This window comes from Taudactylus pleione, unplaced genomic scaffold (genome assembly GCF_031769625.1).
Source record: "Taudactylus pleione unplaced genomic scaffold, aTauple2 ptg000046l, whole genome shotgun sequence".
NCBI classification, from domain to species: domain Eukaryota; kingdom Metazoa; phylum Chordata; class Amphibia; order Anura; family Myobatrachidae; genus Taudactylus; species Taudactylus pleione.
The window spans coordinates 10,478,852-10,498,593 of NW_028284448.1; the positions used below are offsets into that span (position 1 = coordinate 10,478,852).

General features: G+C 40.4%; 2 pseudogenes; both read right to left on the bottom strand.

The window, feature by feature from the left end:
• Positions 1-14,145: 14,145 nt before the first annotated feature.
• LOC148537675 (5S ribosomal RNA) lies at positions 14,146-14,264 on the bottom strand (annotated as a pseudogene).
• A 3,842-nt stretch (positions 14,265-18,106) lies between these two features.
• On the bottom strand, positions 18,107-18,225 carry LOC148537676 (5S ribosomal RNA; annotated as a pseudogene).
• Between the last annotated feature and the right edge of the window lie 1,517 nt (positions 18,226-19,742).

The following is a 19,742-nucleotide window of genomic DNA, read 5'->3' on the forward strand; positions in this document are numbered from 1 at the left end:
GTAGTTGTACTGCATCAGCAAGGTCTCTCCCAGACAAAAATTTCAAAGCAGACTCTGGTTTCAAGATGTGCTGTACAAGCTCTTTTGAAGAAACACAAAGAAACAGGCAACGTTGAAGACTGTAGCCACAGTGGTCGGACCAAGGAAACTTAAGGTGCCCACACACATAGCGACATTTTACACGATTTGGCCAATTTCGCCGATCGTGACAACGAATCGGGTAAAAAAAGTACAAATCGTGAGTTTATACTCACGAGCACGATGCCGATGCGCATCCCCGCTCGTCGTATATCGCATCTTCTGATCTGCCATGCTGTAGGGCAGATTAGCCAACCATGAACACGATGGACGCCGATCGTGAGGGTTTTTTGTCCTCACGATGAATCGTACAATTCATCACACAATGCGGAATTTGACTGACAGAAGCCTGGACACTCCCCATCGCCATCTTGTGCAGCATCGTGTATGGAGCAAGACAGTTGCACTCTGGGAGCCTGCACACTGGATTTTTGTTTTGTTGTATATTTGGTGAGTATTTGTACAGTTTGCAACCACACTGACCACCAATATGTGCTCCCCACTGCCCACCAATGTGTGCCCCCAGGTAATAAATGCATGACCCAGCCACCGCCCGCCGTATTGAGGCGGGCGGTGGCTGGGTCATGCATTAAGCTCCCACTGCCCACCAATGTATGCCCCCAGGTAATAAATGCATGACCCAGCCACCGCCCGCCATATTGAGGTGGGCGGTGGCTGGGTCATGAATTAAGCTCCCACTGCCCACCAATGTGTGTAATACCTCAAATAAATAAATAAATAAACACATTTTTTACAAAAAAAACACCATACATTACATTTAAAAACACACATAATTTAAAGCTGGGGGTCTTCTACCTTTCGGTCTCCAGCTGTTGTGGAACTACAGATCCCAGGATGACCTGCCACCCACCTTTGAAACTGTTTTTAGGGCATCCTGGGATCTGTAGTTCTACCACAACGACAGGCCCAAAGGTGGAAAACCCATACTGTCAAACAAAGAAAAACATTATATTACCAAGCAATAAACACATAACATTCCTGTAAAAGAAAACATGATTAGAATACCATAACAAACCTTTAAAAACCTGTAAAAAAGAAAATATTAAAACATTAAAAATGTGAACTATAACAACATTACATTTAACAAAACTATATACACAAATATTTAAATGGCCTTTTTTTTCTTATTCATAGATAATGTCCATGGATTCAGAACATTGAAATCCTGCACTCAAAAGACTGTCTGTGGAAGATCAGTTCTCGGAAGTACCACAATAAGTCGCAGAAGTTGGCCGCACTCGAGGAACTGTTGGTGTATACAAAAAAATACATATCTGATGCAGACCTGAAAACTGTACGGCAAAAGATACAAAATCTCAGGACAGTATACATCAAAGAAAAAAAGAAGGTGGATGACTCCAAAAAATCATGAGCGGCTACAGATGAAATATATACTCCTGCGCTGTGCTACTACCAAATGATGTCATTCATCAGTGAACAAGAGCCTCAAAGGGAATCAATCATCTTGATGTCTGAGCGTGAGGGAGATGAGGAGGTTGCAGAAGTCTTGGTAAGTAGTGACATAGTTTAAACCAAAATCCTTAATGTTTTTGTTGTTAAATCCCAAATGTCCAATTTAGTCAGTAGTTCACAGATAGTCCTCCTGCCATGGTACAGCACCTGGTCCATTGAAATAGGTCATGTACTCCTCCCTCACTTCTTTGGCACGTGCGGTGAATGTTATTGTAGTTGTTGGTGCAGACACAGATGTCAAATGTTCCATGTCCTCCAGGGGTCCTACATCTTCTGGTCTAGCTGGGACTGGTCCTCGTTGAGTAGATTTTCTTCGCAGAAAGTTGTGCAGCACACAGCACGCCATCATGACCCAGTCTATCTTCTCCACATGTAGATTGATGGTGGTGTGGAAAATGCGGAAGCGGTTGCTCATTATTCCAAATGCATTTTCCACAATGCGCTGTGCCTGGGATAGACAGTAGTTGTATATCCTTTTCTCTCTGGTCAGGCCCCTGTGTGCAAATGGCTTCATCACATGTTCATGTAATGCAAAAGCCTCATCTGCAACGAAAACGTAATTTAGGCTGTGCTTTGTCTGGTCCAGTGAGGGCAGGTTGAGGGTTATGTTGGCGAGTCTCTGGTAGAAAGCCGTCTTTTTGATGGACCCACCATCCAAAGCACGCCCATTCTTGCCGACATCCACAAACAGAAATTCGTAGTTGGCATTCACCACTGCCATGAGAACGATGCTGAAGAATCCTTTGTAGTTGTAGTAATATGATCCGGTGTTGGCAGGTGGGTTGATGCGGATGTGTTTCCCATTGATGGCTCCTCCGCAGTTAGGGAAATTCCAACGTTGTTCAAAATCTTCCGCGATGCTGGTCCACTCCTCCACGGTGTTAGGAAACTGTAAAAATAGTAAAAAAGATGTTAAAACATGACTATAATATTTTTTATATCTTTTTTCCTTATATAGACTCCCACCCAAGACCCTGATTTAGCATCCACACCGGACCTCAGTCTGCTCGGTGGCGACAGTGATTCGGAGAATAGCACACAAGTGGAAAGTCAAGTTCCACCTGGACCCTCATCTTCTCAACAACCCCAAAAAAATAAAAAAAAACAAGGCAGAAAGGAGAATTTGAGAGAACGTGAGGACCATTTTTTACAAAACGCAGAACGGCTGCTGCAGAAACCCCCAGATGCAATTGATGATTTCAGAGCTCATGTGAACAGCACATTGAGAAATCTGGATGCAGATATCCAAATAAATTTTTTAAGGTTAAACTACGACCTCTTGAGTCGCTGTATGAGCAAAAATATCTCAAATTCGACATACATTGCAGATCCAATACTATTTTCCCCTGCCCGAAATAGGTATGTCCACCCCCCCCCCAGCCCAGTTAGATATTACTCCCCCACCAAGCACCCCAAGCACCAGCACCACCTTGTATAATGCTCTGCTGGATGCAGCAGATGAGTCGCCCCAATATACAGAGATGTAAATTTTTTCTTGATTTTAATATCACCAAATTTTATGAATTCTAATAGGTGCTTGCTGCATGGGATAGGGTGGTGATGACGCCATTTGAACAAGGTCACTACGCACATGGCACAAGTACTCATTGCTGGAAGCCGGGGCCACAATGTGTACTTGTGACATGTGTGTATTGGCCTGTTCAAACTGGCGTCTGACCCACCCTATCACATACAGCCGGCTACCTATTGGGATTCATAAAATTTGGTGATATTTAATTTGGTTGTTTTTTTGTCTTGCTTTTAATGTCACCAAATTTTATGAATTCCAATCGGTGCTTGCTGCATGGGATAGGGTGGTGATGACGCCATTTCAACAAGGTCACTACGCACATGGCACAAGTACACATTGCTGGAAGCCGGGGCCACAATGTGTACTTGTGCCATGTGTGTATTGGCCTGTTCAAACTGGCGTCTGACCCACCCTATCACATACAGCCGGCTACCTATTGGGATTCATAAAATTTGGTGATAATGTTCTTTTGTAAAGCTGTAATAAAAAAAGGATTTTGCACACAGTTTAGTGCACACTTTCAGTTGCCTGCAGGTCAGTGCACATTGTACTAAAAGAAGGCAATTTTTTGCTTTATGTTGAGTAAAAAATAAAAATAAATTTTTTTATTTGCACAAGAAACCAATGTGTGGTGTTTTTTTTTAACTTACCTTGCAATACAGGTACTGTAGCACTTTTACGATGGCTTTGCAGGTCTCCGGAATGATGACGCCCAAGGACTGAGGTGAGATGAGTGTCCCAAACTTTAGGTCTTCCAGTGACCTTCCTGTAGCCAGGTACCTTAGGGTAGCCACCAGTCTGTCTTCAGCAGGGATTGCCCTCCGCCACCTTGTGTCCTGTCTCTTGATGTGGGGGGTCACCAGATGCAGCAATTCTTGGAAGCTGGCGTTATCCATGCGCAGGTAGTTCTGATAGTCCTCCCCATTGTTCTCCTTGATCTCTATCAGCAGGGACATGTGAGAGTGGGTATCCCTTTGTAGCAGCCACTCCATGGTCCAGCATGCTCTCGTCCTGCTTCGCTGGGCCCTCTTCCTAATCTCCCGGACCCCGGCTTCAGCGACCAACACTCTATACTGATAGGGATGCATCAGTACAGAATTCAGGAACAGAATAGAATGCAGGTAGGTAGCACACACTTGCAGGTAGAATAAACTTTGTATAAGGCAAGCCAAATACAAAGAGCACAGTAGCAATGTACAGGATTCAGCAGGAATACACCTAGCCTCATCTAGTAGCAGAGCAGAATGTACACAGAGTTTAGGGTGCCTGCTTTTCTTATACTCCCAAGCTAGCCCCTCCCATTGTTATGGCTATTTAAATTTCCCTCCAATAGTCAAGAGCCTGTTTTATTTTTCTTTTCAACTCACGATTTGTTATGGCCAATCTCACGATGCGTACGATCCGATAGATCGTGAGATCGTAAGACAGATTGGGTGTCTTTTTTCCAAAATCGTGATCACGACGGCAAGGGAGCTCCCGTGAAAGTTCATGAGGAAATTGGCCATAAAATTGTATCGTGAGCACATCGGTATGTGTGTGGGCACCTTTAGTGCATCAGATGAAACACACATAATGCCAGGGGCATATCTATAATGGGTGCAGGGCCCCTGGGTCCAGGGGAGCCCACACTGCATACCCTGCACCCATATTTTTTAATACTCTCCGAAGTCCCGCGTCAGCTCTAGCAATGCTGCACCAAATGCCTAGAAAATGTCTGCTGCAGCCATTTTCCTGGTGTTTTGCACATGCGCAGTGAGGAAGTCATCGGTAAAATGGTGGTCGTGACATTTTCCCGGTGACCTGCAGATGTGCAGTAGACTCTGAGCACAGACTAGTGCCCAGAGTCTACTGCTGCAGTCAGTGTGCTGCCAGCCGCTGGGAAGAAAGGAAGGGCCCCGGGCGGGAAATGCACATGGGTCCCTTCCTCTCATAATATGCCCCTGCATCAGGCTTACTTCCCTTTTAAATCAGTATATGTCCAGCAGTGCCATCAGCTCAAAACTGGCATAAACCAGTGGAACTCAGGTACACCCATCTATTGTTTAGAGAATTCTGGCTAGTAGTGGTCTTCATGGAAGAATTGTGGCCTAAAAGGCATACCATGATGTGAAAACAAGGCCAAGTGACTCAACTATACATGAAAACATAGAAACTGGGGTGCAGCAGGTGCTCTGGACTGATGAGTCAAAATTTAAAATATTTGGCTGAAACAGAAGGCACTTTGTTCGCCAAAGGCATTTGTGTGGCATTTCAGGGGCATGCATAATTAAGCCCTTGCGGCCTGAGGTCTAGTTACATACAGGAAGTCTCACTATGTCTGCGGGAGGGTCAGGTCAACCACTATTGTGTATGCATTCATTAGCATACTTTCACAGCGGCCAGGTGTGTATGTCTGCATCTGTGCATTCCTTGCTGAATCAGGCCCTTAGTCAGGATTAATGGTGTCCAGGCACCAAGTACAGGCAGGTACTTATCCATCATGCAATACCATCATGGAGGCATCTGATTGGCTCCAAATTTATTCTTCAGCAGAACAATTACCCCAAGCATACAGCCAATGTCATTAAGAACTATCTTCAGCGTAAAGAAGAAAAAGGAGTCCTGGAAGTGATGATATGGCCCCCACAGAGCCCTGATCTCAACATCATCTGGGATTACATGAAGAGACAGAAGGATTTGAGCAAGCCTACATCTAAAGAAGACCTGTGATTTGTTCTCCAAGATGTTTGGAACAACCTCCCTGCTGAGGTCCTTCAAAAACTGTGAGCAAGTGTACCTAGAATAAATTATGCTTTTTTGAAGGCAAAGGAGGGTTACACTAAATACTGGTTTGATTTAGATTTCTCTTCTGTTCATTCACTTTGCCTTTTGTTAATTGATAAAAATCAACTATTAACACTTCTATTTTTGAAAGCATTCTTATTTTGCAGCATTTTTTCCACACCTGCCTAAAATTTTTGCACAGTACTGATGGTGCGTGCAGAAGATGCTGTTTGTGGCCATAAATTTCTGGGCATTTTCATCATTCAGCAACTGCATGTAAAAGTTTGCAGCAGCTGCAAGAACAGTTCAATTTGCCATTCCACCAACTGAAGAAAGAGGTACTAACTAGATGAAATTACTCCCTGTACATGCTGCAGAGACTGGAGAAACAGCAACAAGCCATCCAAGCCTAAACTACAAGCCCTGACATAGATGAAGGAGGGGGATTATACCTTACTCCAGCACAGTGGAGAATACTCTCTCGAAGTGAGTTAAGCAACTGCCGGACTGAGTCTGGTGATTCCCTTAGTTAAACTGCTGAAAAAGTAGCTAGAGAAACTAAAGAAGGACATGAAACAAAGCGATTCCACTAAGTATGTTGGACCTGTAAAGTAGATCACATTTTTCATTTGCTTCACCAAGAACAAAGGGTCTGCAATATCTTGCAATTGGATCAGTACATTTTGGCAACCTTGCTTGATCCTAGGTTTAAGTCTTACATAATATCTTCCTTTCCAACTGACACAGATCTTAAGAGATGCAAAGAGCTCCTTGCAAGCAAGTTTTCAACTCAAGTTGCACAGGACACGACCACATTTGCTGCTTCAGTTTCTCCTGCAAATGCTGCTACCAGGAATAAAATTACCACTGGTGATAAGGATGAGTCAACTCAGTGCACTAGAGTGAAACAACATTATGACATCTGGTCAGGCTTAAAAGAATTGCCCAAAATTATTGACACCTCTACCTTGACTTAATGTGATACACTAATCATCAATAGAATGGTGGAGGATTATTTTCATTACAATGTTCAAAATAGCATGTCACACCATCCCTTTGAATACTGGAAGGAAAACAAGGGAATTTAGAGTCCCTTGTAAAAACTAGCTTTGCATAGTGTGTACTCTGAGAGAGTGTTTAGCACAGCTGGGAAACTTATGAGTGATCGGTGTAGGAGGCTTCTTCCTCAAAATGTGAAAAAACTAATGTTCAGAAAAATGTACTACAAATTTTATGAGGAAGACCTTAGCTGCCAATTACATCAAAGTACAGAGACTTAATAGTGTATTCCAGGGGGGATGAGCTATCATTGTGTGATGATGATAACACTGATGAGGGCAAGGGTGATGACATCATAGAACTGTAGAGATGTTTAACAAGACTGTTAGCTGCCTTAAGCCCATTTGTAGCTTGTTTTATGGGAGCCCAAACAAACCAAGCACTTCAGCCACAAAAGTGGCAGTCCCTGTTGCCGAAGTGCTTGGTTTGTTAAACTCTGCATGCCTTTTTTAATATACAACATAAGAGTGGGAGGGAGGTCCCAAGGACAATTCCAATGTGCCTCAATTTTCATTATGGGCTTTGCCAAGATTGCATGTGTTTGACAGGCAGCATACTGTATATTACTCTACTGGGGCATTCATATGCTTTTGTATCTTAAAATGCCATGTATCACCAGCTTTTCATCCAGGCATATAGACCCCGTTTCCTGCAGTTTCTCAACAGATACAGACTAATAGCATCAAATCATATAATTAATTAATAATGAATTACTCAATTTGAGCAGGTTGTTACTCTGCCTTGAATCCTAAAGAATCAATCTTATTTGGATACTTGTTTTTAATAGTGTTTTACATGTCTCTGATTTTATTTCTTTACAGTTATAGTCTGTACTCAATCAATCAATCAGTTAATCAATCAATCAATCAATCTCATTTGAACTCTTGTATTTGAATGGTTTGTTCCATTGATATATTTTTTTAATTTATAGTTATATTCTGTAACTAATCAATTAAATAATCAATCTCTCAAAACAATCTCATTTAAATTCTTGCAGTTTAATAGTTTGTTGCATTCAATCATTTAATCAATTAGTTAATTAATCAACCAATAAATCATTTACCTGGCTTCCACTAATACTACAACCTCCATTTACTTAGGCTGACATCTGATCTGGGGCCTGATTCAGTACAAATTGCAACTGCGATTACAATAGCAATTATGCACGCAGTCTCACTGCAAAGATATGCTAATCCTCTGCGATCGCTATGCCATCGCAGCACAACATAAGGACACCCACCTTACCTTACACACATCCATAATACAGATATGTCCTCTTGCATCTTTTCTGCATATGCGGCAAATAACACCATGCATGCATTTGCGAGGGGATCTGTGCACTGCATTCACACCCGCGACCCCATATAATTGCATGATGCAATCGTAGTGCTTGCCATGGCGGATAACCATATGGCGTGATGCGTGCGCATGTTTGTAGCATGATCAGAAAGGATGTAAGAGGACATATCTGTAGTTTGCAAGACTGCGAAACCATCTGTAACATCGAGTACAATCGCAGCCTCAAACACACTTGCTCAAGGTCTGACTTATTCAGGAATTGCTAACATCATTGCACACAGTGAAAGCCCAAGCTGCATGTGGCATTGCAATGCCTAATTTATGCATGCCCCTGCAACGGCGGTTAAATGCACTGGTATGCCTGCGTCTTGCAACCAACCCCCTCACCTCCCTCAAACGGTACTTCCTGTCAATCACTCTGCAATAGGGCTGCATAGTCAAAAACGCAGTTCCTGGTTTGCACACACGCACTGCCATGCATACTCATTTGCAGAATGCAACAATTGGCTGGTTGCATGCATAATTGCAGTTGCGATCCTTGCTGAATCAGGCCCCTACTGCTTAATTAATTAAAACTTTTCTATAGCATTGTATAGATTATATTAAACTGCCATCCTGTCTGCCATCGCAGTGTTACTGTTTCCTAGAAGTGCTACATTCTCTTTTAAACTGCCATGTGTTTGTGCCGCTGCTCTGTCGCTAAGTATAGCAGTCAGCTTGCTGCAGCCTTTGGCCAACATTGGTGAAAACTGAAAACAAAATTGTGAGCTGTGAGTTGGTCAGAATTGACTGGAAATTAATGTTATTGAGGTTAATAATACTGTAGGAACTAAAACAGGCCCAAATTACATTATTATAGCTGTTTTTATCTATTTTAAAAAAAAATCCTAATTCAAAACCAAAACAATTAATCAAAACCAAAACTAAAACACACTGATAAATTCGTACCAATATCATAAACAAAACACGGGGGTCCACACACATCTCTACTTTCTACACATCTGCATCTGTTCCTGTAATCAAGTACACTATTTTTTTCTGGCTGGTCCAGACATCCCATTCCAGATCATCCTGTTCAGTCTGTCTGTAGTATGATTCATCCAGATTTCCAGATTTCAGGAGGCATATCCATGAACCCTCCCCTAAAAAAATGACACTGTAAAATACTAAGTGGTGCTGTGTGCTGCAAAGGGATGGCCGTCTCTGTACAATACCCAGCGGCTGCCAGATTTGCATATCTTCGCACATCCACTGTACAGCCATGGCCAAAAGTTTTGAGAATGACACTAGTATTGGTTTTCACAAGGTTTGTTGCTTCAGTGTTTTTAGACTTTTTTGTCAGTTGTTACTAAGGTATACTGAAGTAAAATTACAAGCATTTCATAAGTGTCAAAGGCTTTTATTGACAATTGCATTAAGTTTATGCAAAGGGTCAATATTTGCAGTGTTGACCCTTCTTTTTTAAGACCTCTTAGTTATCACTTTTGTCTTATGGCAAGGTGCGCCATCATGCTGGAAAAGACATTGTTTGTTACCAAACTGTTCTTGGATCGTTGGGAGAAGTTGCTTATGGAGGATGTTTTGGTACCATTCTTTATTCATGGCTTTGTTCTTAGGCAAAATTGTGAGTGAGCCCACTGCCTTAGCTGAGAAGCAACCCCACACATGAATGGTCTCAGGATGCTTTACTGTTGGCATGACACAGGACTGATGGAAGTGCTCACCTTTTCTTTTCCGGACAAGCATTTTTCCAGATGCCCCAAACAATCTGAAAGGGGATTCATCAGAGAAAATAATTTTACCCCAGTCCTCAGCAGTCCAATCCCTGTACCTTTTGCAGAATATCAGTATGTCCCTGATGTTTTTTTCTGGACAGAAGTGGCTTCTTTGCTGCCCTTCTTGACACCAGGCCATCCTCCAAAAGTCTTCACCTCACTGTGCGTGAAGATGCACTCACACATGCCTGCTGCCATTCCTGAGCAAGCTCTGCACTGGTGGTACCCCGATCCCGCAGCTGAATCAACTTTAGGACACGGTCCTGGCGCATTCTGGACATTCTTGGGCACCCTGAAGCATTCTTCACAACTACTGAACCTATCTCCTTGAAGTTCTTGATGATCCGATAAATGGTTGATTTAGGGGCAATCTTACTAGCAGCAATATCCTTGACTGTGAAGCCCTTTTTGTGCAAAGCAATGATGACTGCACGTGTTTCCTTGCAGGTAACCATGGTTTACAGAGGAAGAACAATGATTTCAAGCTCCACCCTCCTTTTAAAGCTTCCAGCCTCTTATTCTAACTCAATCACCATGACAGAGTGATCTCCAGCCTTGTCCTCATCAACACTTTCACCTGTGTTAAGTTTAATGAGAGAATCACTGACATGATGTCAGCTGGTTCTTTTGTGGCAGGGCTGAAATGCAGTGAAACTGTAGTGTTTGGGATTAAGTTCATTGTCATGGCAAAGAGGGACTTTGCAATTAACTGCAATTCATCTGATCACTCTTCATTACATTCTGGAGTATATGCAAATTGCCATCCTAAAAACTGAGGCAGCAGACTTTATGAAAACAAATACTCGTGTCATTCTCAAAACTTTTGGCCATAGCTATATACAGGATTCCAGCCGTGACAGGATTTGTGTGCAGCTTTTTATAAGGCCCTCTATTAGATTCAGGTTGTCTTGCTTCTCTTGTAAAAGCAGAGTTAGTGAACCTCTTTAAACATCAAAGGAAAACTATTTGTGTAACTGAATAGTACATGCTAATATTTTATTATTATACAGGAAAAATGTGATTAGTTCTTTATCTAATGTAGGATTCTACTGTATATTAGAGAGAGATCTTTCCTACTTTAAAAAGCTGTGGGAAACTCGATTAATTGCAGAAGTAAATAACCCAGACCTGTTTGACAGAGTTTCTGATACAGTGGCAATGGGAGCAACCAATGAAACTTCTGAAGAGTTTCCTGTTTTAAGCATGGCTAGTGAGTCAGTGAACAAAGGGCCTGATTCACTATGGGTCGCAATATTGCGTATGAACGCACTAAGTGCGTGCAGGTATATGCAAATAATAGCGTACACAGGGCCTGATTCAGCTTTGGAAATAGAGTGAGATACTGTACTGTATCTCTCTCAATTGATCATCTTGGTGAAACCATGCCGCACTGCAGGTGGGGCAGATTTAAAATGTGCAGATAGATTTAGATTTGGGAGGAGTGTTTCCAAACTGACATCTAAATTGTAGAGTAATAATAAAGCTGTGCAGTATTTGTAGGCTACATGCAAAAGCAGCCAGCATTTACCCCACATGCAAAATAATGTATGTATTTACACCCCTTGCATTGCACTATGGTTTGTCCAGGTTCACAGTTAAGTGCTATTTCTCACTCTGGGCCTGATTCAGAGCCGAACGCTCTGACCAGAGCGCTCGCTCTGAATCAGGGCCCACCTCCATGAAAATGGAGCGTCCTTCTGGATGCTCGCATAGCTGTGGGTGACCACCCACAGCTTATGCGAGCGTCCATGATGATGGTCACGATGGTCAAGACCATCGCAACCATCGGGCTTGCAACGGAGACCCTGCGGTAGGGTCTCGCTGCCGCAAGCCCTGGAGTGATTTTGGCTCTATCAGAGCCAAAATCACTCCCACTGACATCACTAGTGATGTCAGTGGGGCTGGCTTCAGACGGTAGGCGTTCCCATGGGAACGCCTCCGTCTGGCAGCCACGCCCCCCGCATGCCCACCAAAAGGGGCGTGCTGTCAATCAACATCGACAGCACGCCCCCTTTGGTGTGAGACCCGGAGCGACAGAGAGCCCGTCGCTATCCGGGTCTCGCGCATGCGCAGTGGGGCAACATCGACCCGCTCACGAGCGTCCTGCGCTCACGAGCAGGTCTGAATGACCCCCTCTATTCCCAAAGCTGAATCAAGCCCACAGATCGAGTGCAATAAAACAGGAAACCGCCCCAGTGGCAAATGCAGGATTTTGAAGGGGGGGGTTTCCAAACTGACAGATATATATATATATAAATCAATAGAAGAAAACAGCGCCAAATTTGTCCACTCTGTTTAACGTGAAATACCTTTCACAAGTGTGTTTTTTGTTTTTTTATATTGGTAAATCTAATAGAAATATAATAGAAATATTATACATATATATATATATACATATACTATTTGTATATGTAGCACTCCCTTGATAAGTATAAGGTGTCTGCTTGGTCAACAAAAAATGGTGGCCATGGCTAGGCCACCTTGGTACAGGAAACAATATGACAATATAGCTGACCACAAGCGCCTCCTAGTGCATATACAGTGAACCAATTAAACCTGTGCAAATCTCGCAACCTGTGCAAAAACAATTTTTTGTGTTTATATCCTTGTCCTTATCCAGGACCGTGACATACAAGTGACTTTGTGCAATAAATACAACCGTGTAATATATATGAATAAATATATTTAAAACTGCATAAATAATGTGCATAAAATTTTTTTAATTAAATAAAACAATTCATAGACAACACACAATGACATAAATACACAGAAATAATGGATAAAAAGCTAGTACTAAAAGATAATAAATAGCGATTTTTAGTGAAAAATAAATATATATTTTCTAAAATAAATCGGATTTATAGCTTATCTTTTCCAGCAGTATTTTGGGAAGAGTTCATAAAGTGCAAGGTCAGGGTCCCAACGCGTTTCGTCCTCTGGACTTCATCAAGGGGAAGTGTATGCATAGAGACAGAGCAGGGTTTATATACCTTAAGTACAGGAAGCACATGTCCTCATTTCGTGACATCATTTCCTGTTACCTATTTCAGGTCAAAAAGCCATATAATGTCCAGATTTTAACAATAAAATTTGTATTATGGCACTCATTATAAACAATATAAAACATAGAAAGCAAATAAATTATGTGAGTCAATGTTTTTCTGCTTCATGATTATAGTTCTGTCCAAGTGGAACGCATGTAAGGCGCACCCCGTCATTTCCGGTCATGTGGTCCGCGGGCTGGTATTGGTTTAACATAATGCCAGTCTAGGTGGAACGCAGGGAGAGCACAGGATGAGTGCACCGCGTCACTTCCTGTTCCATGTAGTATTGGTTAAGTGACTACCAGTCCCCATATTACATCACCACTAAATAGCTATTAAGATGTTATTTTTCCATCTCCAGGTCCCCACCGGAGGATGTGTCGCTCGCTTGTAATTGTATTAGTAGACCATGAGGTCGTTTTAGATGAAGGCGGCAGCCATTTTTGTAGTTTTTTTACATTAAAGCGGCGGCCATTTTTGTAGTTCTTTTACATGAAGCCGGCGGACATTTTTGTAGTTCTTTTACCACTTGTAGCAGTCGTCTTTATGGTTTTGAGTGCTATTTCAAACACTAATCGGGGTCAATCGGAAAACAGAGGTTTGCCATTCTTAACATAAGATGTTCAATGTTTTTCAATGTTTTTCCTTGACTGTTCTTCCAATATTTATGGATCGTTATAATACTTCGGATAGGGACGGCGGCCATCTTGGTAGTTCTTTCATAACCTGTGGCAGCCATCTTTGTAGTTCCTAGATGCTATGACCAGTGCCATTCAATAAAGAACTGGGAGGAATTAGCATTCTTATTCTGGGATGCTAAACGTCTTTATTGACCATTAACACGTATCCTGAAAAAGAGGAGAAAATTAAGGCAGACACAAATATGATGAGCTATTTAATCAGAGACTCCATTCCCTGATTGTCAATGCAGAAAGTGAACTATACAAAAAGACAATAGTCTATGGATACCAACTAAATAATAGGTTTATATTCATAAAAATTACATGTTAGATGGAAAGGTGACTGATGCAGGTGCAAAATTGTAAAACAAGACTCGGAGCCATATCATATTCTATATGCCATTTTATTTCCATTCACAATTTTACTACAACACCTGGTCTTCCTAGGAGGTCCCCCATCCAAGTACTGACCAGACCCAATCATGCTTCGCTTCCAAGATCAGACGAGATTGGGCATTGACATGTTGGTATGGTTGTAGGTATGTGTTCACTTATGCATAGATTTATGGACTTTGCTCCACGAGGACCTGTAATCAATCGCATTTCAGCTTCATCACCCTCCATATCATAAATAAGAACATGTTTTAATAATAATACTGTAGTCCAAACTTTTGCTTCCTTTTTTTTATATCTATAAAGTTGTCTTTAATCGCCTTGGTACATGATAACGTATATTATACCGCTATCATTGTGTCTTAAGTCATATAAAAGGAGCTATTTCATAGTAATCGTTAAACCCCATGGGAAATAAAGTGTTTAATTCGAAGATCCAGAACATTTCACGTTGAGCAAGTTTCTTGCCCAGATCTCCCCCTCTCTCTCCCATGGTTACATGTTCTATTGCTTTAAAGGATAATTCTTCTGGGTTGGATCCATGGTGTGTATTAAAATGTCTTGAGACCATGTGATCTTCTACTTTATTCTTGATATTCCTCACATGTTCCTGCATCCTTAACTTGACGGGCCTCTTTGTTTTTCCCACATATTTAGTACCACGTGAACACTCTAACAGGTAGATCGCTGATGTAGAATTACAGTTCATGAATTCCTTTATTTTATATTCCTTCGAATTATCATGATTCTTAAAGATCTTCCTTTGTGGATTCAAATATTTATAGATATTGCATCGACCACATTTGTAACATCCAACACATTTTGGTAATGTTCTAATGGGTTCTGTTGTGTCACTTCTCAGGAGACTTGGTGCTAACGAGTCTTTAAGGCTTTTGGCTTTCCGGAACACAGTGGGTGGCTTTGGTGGAATCACATCCTTTAAAATAGGGTCCAACAGCAAGATGTTCCAATGTTTTGAAAGTGTCGCCCTTATCTTTTTTTCCTGTCCACTATAGGTGGTGATGAAGGGGATTATTTTATTTTCTTCTTTCACCTTCTGTTTATATATTAGTAATTCGGACCTCACCAGATTTGTAGTTTTTTGAATTGCTCTCCCAATTATTTCTTCCGGGTATTCTTTATTTTGAAATCTTTCTTGGTAGATTTGGATCTGTTGATCACACATAGTTGGATTACTACAATTACGTTTGATCCTGTGGAATTGTGAATACGGAATATTGTCCTTCCAACTCTTCAGATGATTACTTTTATAATGTAAGTAACTGTTTGTATCAACTTTTTTAATGTAGTTACTTGTGCAGATCATCTCATTATCCCCTGTCAATACCAAGTCCAGAAATTCTATGGAAGTTCTATTAAAATTGGAAGTAAATTTCAAATTCATATTGTTGTCGGATATATGTGATAAAAACGATTTAAAATTCTCTTCTGAACCTTCCCAAATCATTAAAATATCATCAATATATCTCTTATAAAAAATGATATTATTTTTAAAAGGATTGTTATTATATACATACTCCTCTTCCCAACATCCCATGAATAAATTCGCAAAGTTGGGAGCAAACGTCGTCCCCATTGCTGTTCCACATATTTGTCTGTAAAATTGGTCCAAAAATCTAAAATAATTATATTCCAAGATAAAAGCCATTAAATCACATAAAAATTCTCTATGTGTTGGGTTCATTGAAGGGTCTTGATTAAGAAAGTATCTACAAGCGTTAATTCCTTTGTGGTGTTCAATACAAGTGTACAATGATTGAACATCTATGGTAACCCAGGAGTAGCTTTCTTTCCATGCTAGGTTTTCCACTGCTTGTAAAACATGTGTCGTGTCTTTTAAGTACGACTCTAAGTTTTGTACATACTTCTTTAGGAAGATATCAACATACTCAGAAATGTGTGAAGTGAGTGATTCAATTCCAGCAATTATTGGTCTTCCTGGAGGCTCTACCATTGATTTATGTACTTTAGGTAGGAAATAAAAAATGGGGGTTATGGGACTAGTATTCATAAGGTATTGGAATTCGTTTTTATCTAAAATCTCATTGTGTAATCCAAATACCAATAGTGTTCTTAGTTCATCAATATATTCATTAAGGGGATCTTGTTCAAGTAAGATATATGAGTCCTTGTCCCCCAAAAGTCGGTTTGCTTCTTTCAAATAATAAGATCGATCCATAAGTACTAGTCCCCCCCCCTTGTCAGCTGGTTTCAAAACAATATTTGTGTTCTTTTTCAGATTTCTTAGTGCCTCTTTTTCACTGTTCTTAAGATTCTGCTTCTTTGTTGGCACAAATTCTTCATCGCAAAGTTCCTTTTTCACCATTTCATAAAATATGTTGATGTGACTTCCTTTGGACTCAATCGGATAGTATTTTGACTTCCCCTTCAGGCCAGATTTAGATTTTTGCATCTCAAAGTTATTTACAATTGCATTTTCCTTCTTTAAGTAATGTCTTTTTAGTGTGAGGTTCCTAATAAATTTATTTAAATCAATAAAGGTTTCGAATTTATTCATATTGCTTGTTGGAGCAAAGTTAAGTCCTTTGCTGAGCAGAGAAATTTCAGGTGGTGTAAGCTGATGTTGGGATAAGTTGAAAATTCCATGTGCTGTTGGATCTAATGGTGTAGGTTTCTTCTTTTGTATGTTCTTCCGTTTGCCCCCTCGTGTTCCTCTTCTTCTCCGATTCTTCTTTTCATTGGTGATGCCAATTTGGTTGTTTCTCTGAAAAAGGGCCTTCTCGTGTGTTGCAGAGTGGGATGAGTTCCTGGGGATAAAAAATCAGTGTCGCTAATGGAATCCAGCCTTTGTAATGTGTTGAATCTGTTGTTTGTCTGTATTCCTCTGTTGTATGGTGATTCATCCTCATCTTTATTTGCCGATGGTTTATTTTTCTGATATGTACTACGTAGCCATCTATTCTCCTCCTTATTGTATGTTTTTGGTTTCGGTCTTTGTTTAGGAAATCTACTCCAGTGTTTGATATTGTTCAATTCGTAGTCCTGTTTGTCTCTGATAAATTTCCTTTCCTTGCCTTTTATTACTTCTTCTTCCACTCTTTCAAGCTTCCGATTTAATACTGTGTTGTTAATTTTGAAATCTTCTTTATCCTTTAAATCTTCCATTTGGGATTCCTTGCTTTTAATATCCCTTTCTATTGTAGAAAGATTTGATTTTTTCTCCTTAATAATTAATGTCATTAATTCAATGGAGCATGTGTGTAGAATTCTGTCCCAATCTTTCATGAACTCAGAATTATCAAGTCCAAAGGTGGGATTCTTTAATAGTCTGAGACCTCTGGGTACTCTGTTTACTGAGATATAGTGTTCCAGTCCCTTGATATCCCACCAAGTCTTGATTTCTTTAGTAAATAGTTTTTCTAATTCCCAGAACATTAAATCTATGTTCTCAGTGGGCACATTTTCATATTGCAAGTTATTTTCATTAAAGATTTTTTGGCAAAGGTCACCCCTTTTATTAACCCTATCATTTCTCATAGACATTCTTGTGTATACAGGTGGCAGTTTATAAGGCAGCTTAATTCAAGAAAAGCCAATTTTTAACATAAATCAATAGAAGAAAACAGCGCCAAATTTGTCCACTCTGTTTAACGTGAAATACCTTTCACAAGTGTGTGTTTTTTGTTTTTTTATATTGGTAAATCTAATAGAAATATAATAGAAATATTATACATATATATATATATACATATACTATTTGTATATGTAGCACTCCCTTGATAAGTATAAGGTGTCTGCTTGGTCAACAAAAAATGGTGGCCATGGCTAGGCCACCTTGGTACAGGAAACAATATGACAATATAGCTGACCACAAGCGCCTCCTAGTGCATATACAGTGAACCAATTAAACCTGTGCAAATCTCGCAACCTGTGCAAAAACAATTTTTTGTGTTTATATCCTCGGAGCCATATCATATTCTATATGCCATTTTATTCCCATTCACAATTTTACTACAACACCTGGTCTTCCTAGGAGGTCCCCCATCCAAGTACTGACCAGGCCCAATCATGCTTCGCTTCCAAGATCAGACGAGATTGGGCATTGACATGTTGGTATGGTTGTAGGTATGTGTTCACTTATGCATAGATTTATGGACTTTGCTCCATGAGGACCTGTAATCAATCGCATTTCAGCTTCATCACCCTCCATATCATAAATAAGAACATGTTTTAATAATAATACTGTAGTCCAAACTTTTGCTTCCTTTTTTTTATATCTATAAAGTTGTCTTTAATCGCCTTGGTACATGATAACGTATATTATACCGCTATCACTGTGTCTTAAGTCATATAAAAGGAGCTATTTCATAGTTATCGTTAAACCCCATGGGAAATAAAGTGTTTAATTCGAAGATCCAGAACATTTCACGTTGAGCAAGTTTCTTGCCCAGATCTCCCCCTCTCTCTCCCATGGTTACATGTTCTATTGCTTTAAAGGACAATTCTTCTGGGTTGGATCCATGGTGTGTATTAAAATGTCTTGAGACCATGTGATTTTCTACTTTATTCTTGATATTCCTCACATGTTCCTGCATCCTTAACTTGAGGGGCCTCTTTGTTTTTCCCACATATTTAGTACCACATGAACACTCTAACAGGTAGATCACTGAACAGTGATGGAATACAAACAGTCAAGGAAAAACATTGAACATCTTATGTTAAGAATGGCAAACCTCTGTTTTCCGATTGACCCCGATTAGTGTTTGACATAGCACTCAAAACCATAAAGATGACTGCTTCAAGTGGTAAAAGAACTACAAAAATGGCCGCCGGCTTCATGTAAAAGAACTACAAAAATGGCCGCCGCTTTAATGTAAAAAAACTACAAAAATGGCTGCCGCCTTCATCTAAAACGACCTCATGGTCTACTAATACAATTACAAGCGAGCGACACATCCTCCGGTGGGGACCTGGAGATGGAAAAATAACATCTTAATAGATATTTAGTGGTGATGTAATATGGGGACTGGTAGTCACTTAACCAATACTACATGGAACAGGAAGTGACGCGGTGCACTCATCCTGTGTTCTCCCTGCATTCCACCTAGACTGGCATTATGTTAAACCAATACCAGCCCGCGGACCACATGACCGGAAATGACGGGGTGCGCCTCACATGCGTTCCACTTGGACAGAACTATAATCATGAAGCAGAAAAACATTGACTCACATAATTTATTTGCTTTCTATGTTTTATATTGTTTATAATGAGTGCCATAATACAAATTTTATTGTTAAAATCTGGACATTATATGGCTTTTTGACCTGAAATAGGTAACAGGAAATGATGTCACGAAATGAGGACATGTGCTTCCTGTACTTAAGGTATATAAACCCTGCTCTGTCTCTATGCATACACTTCCCCTTGATGAAGTCCAGAGGACGAAACGCGTTGGGTCCCTGACCTTGCACTTTATGAACTCTTCCCAAAATACTGCTGGAAAAGATAAGCTATAAATCCGATTTATTTTAGAAAATATATATTTATTTTTCACTAAAAATCGCTATTTATTATCTTTCAGTACTAGCTTTTTATCCATTATTTCTGTGTATTTATGTCATTGTGTGTTGTCTATGAATTGTT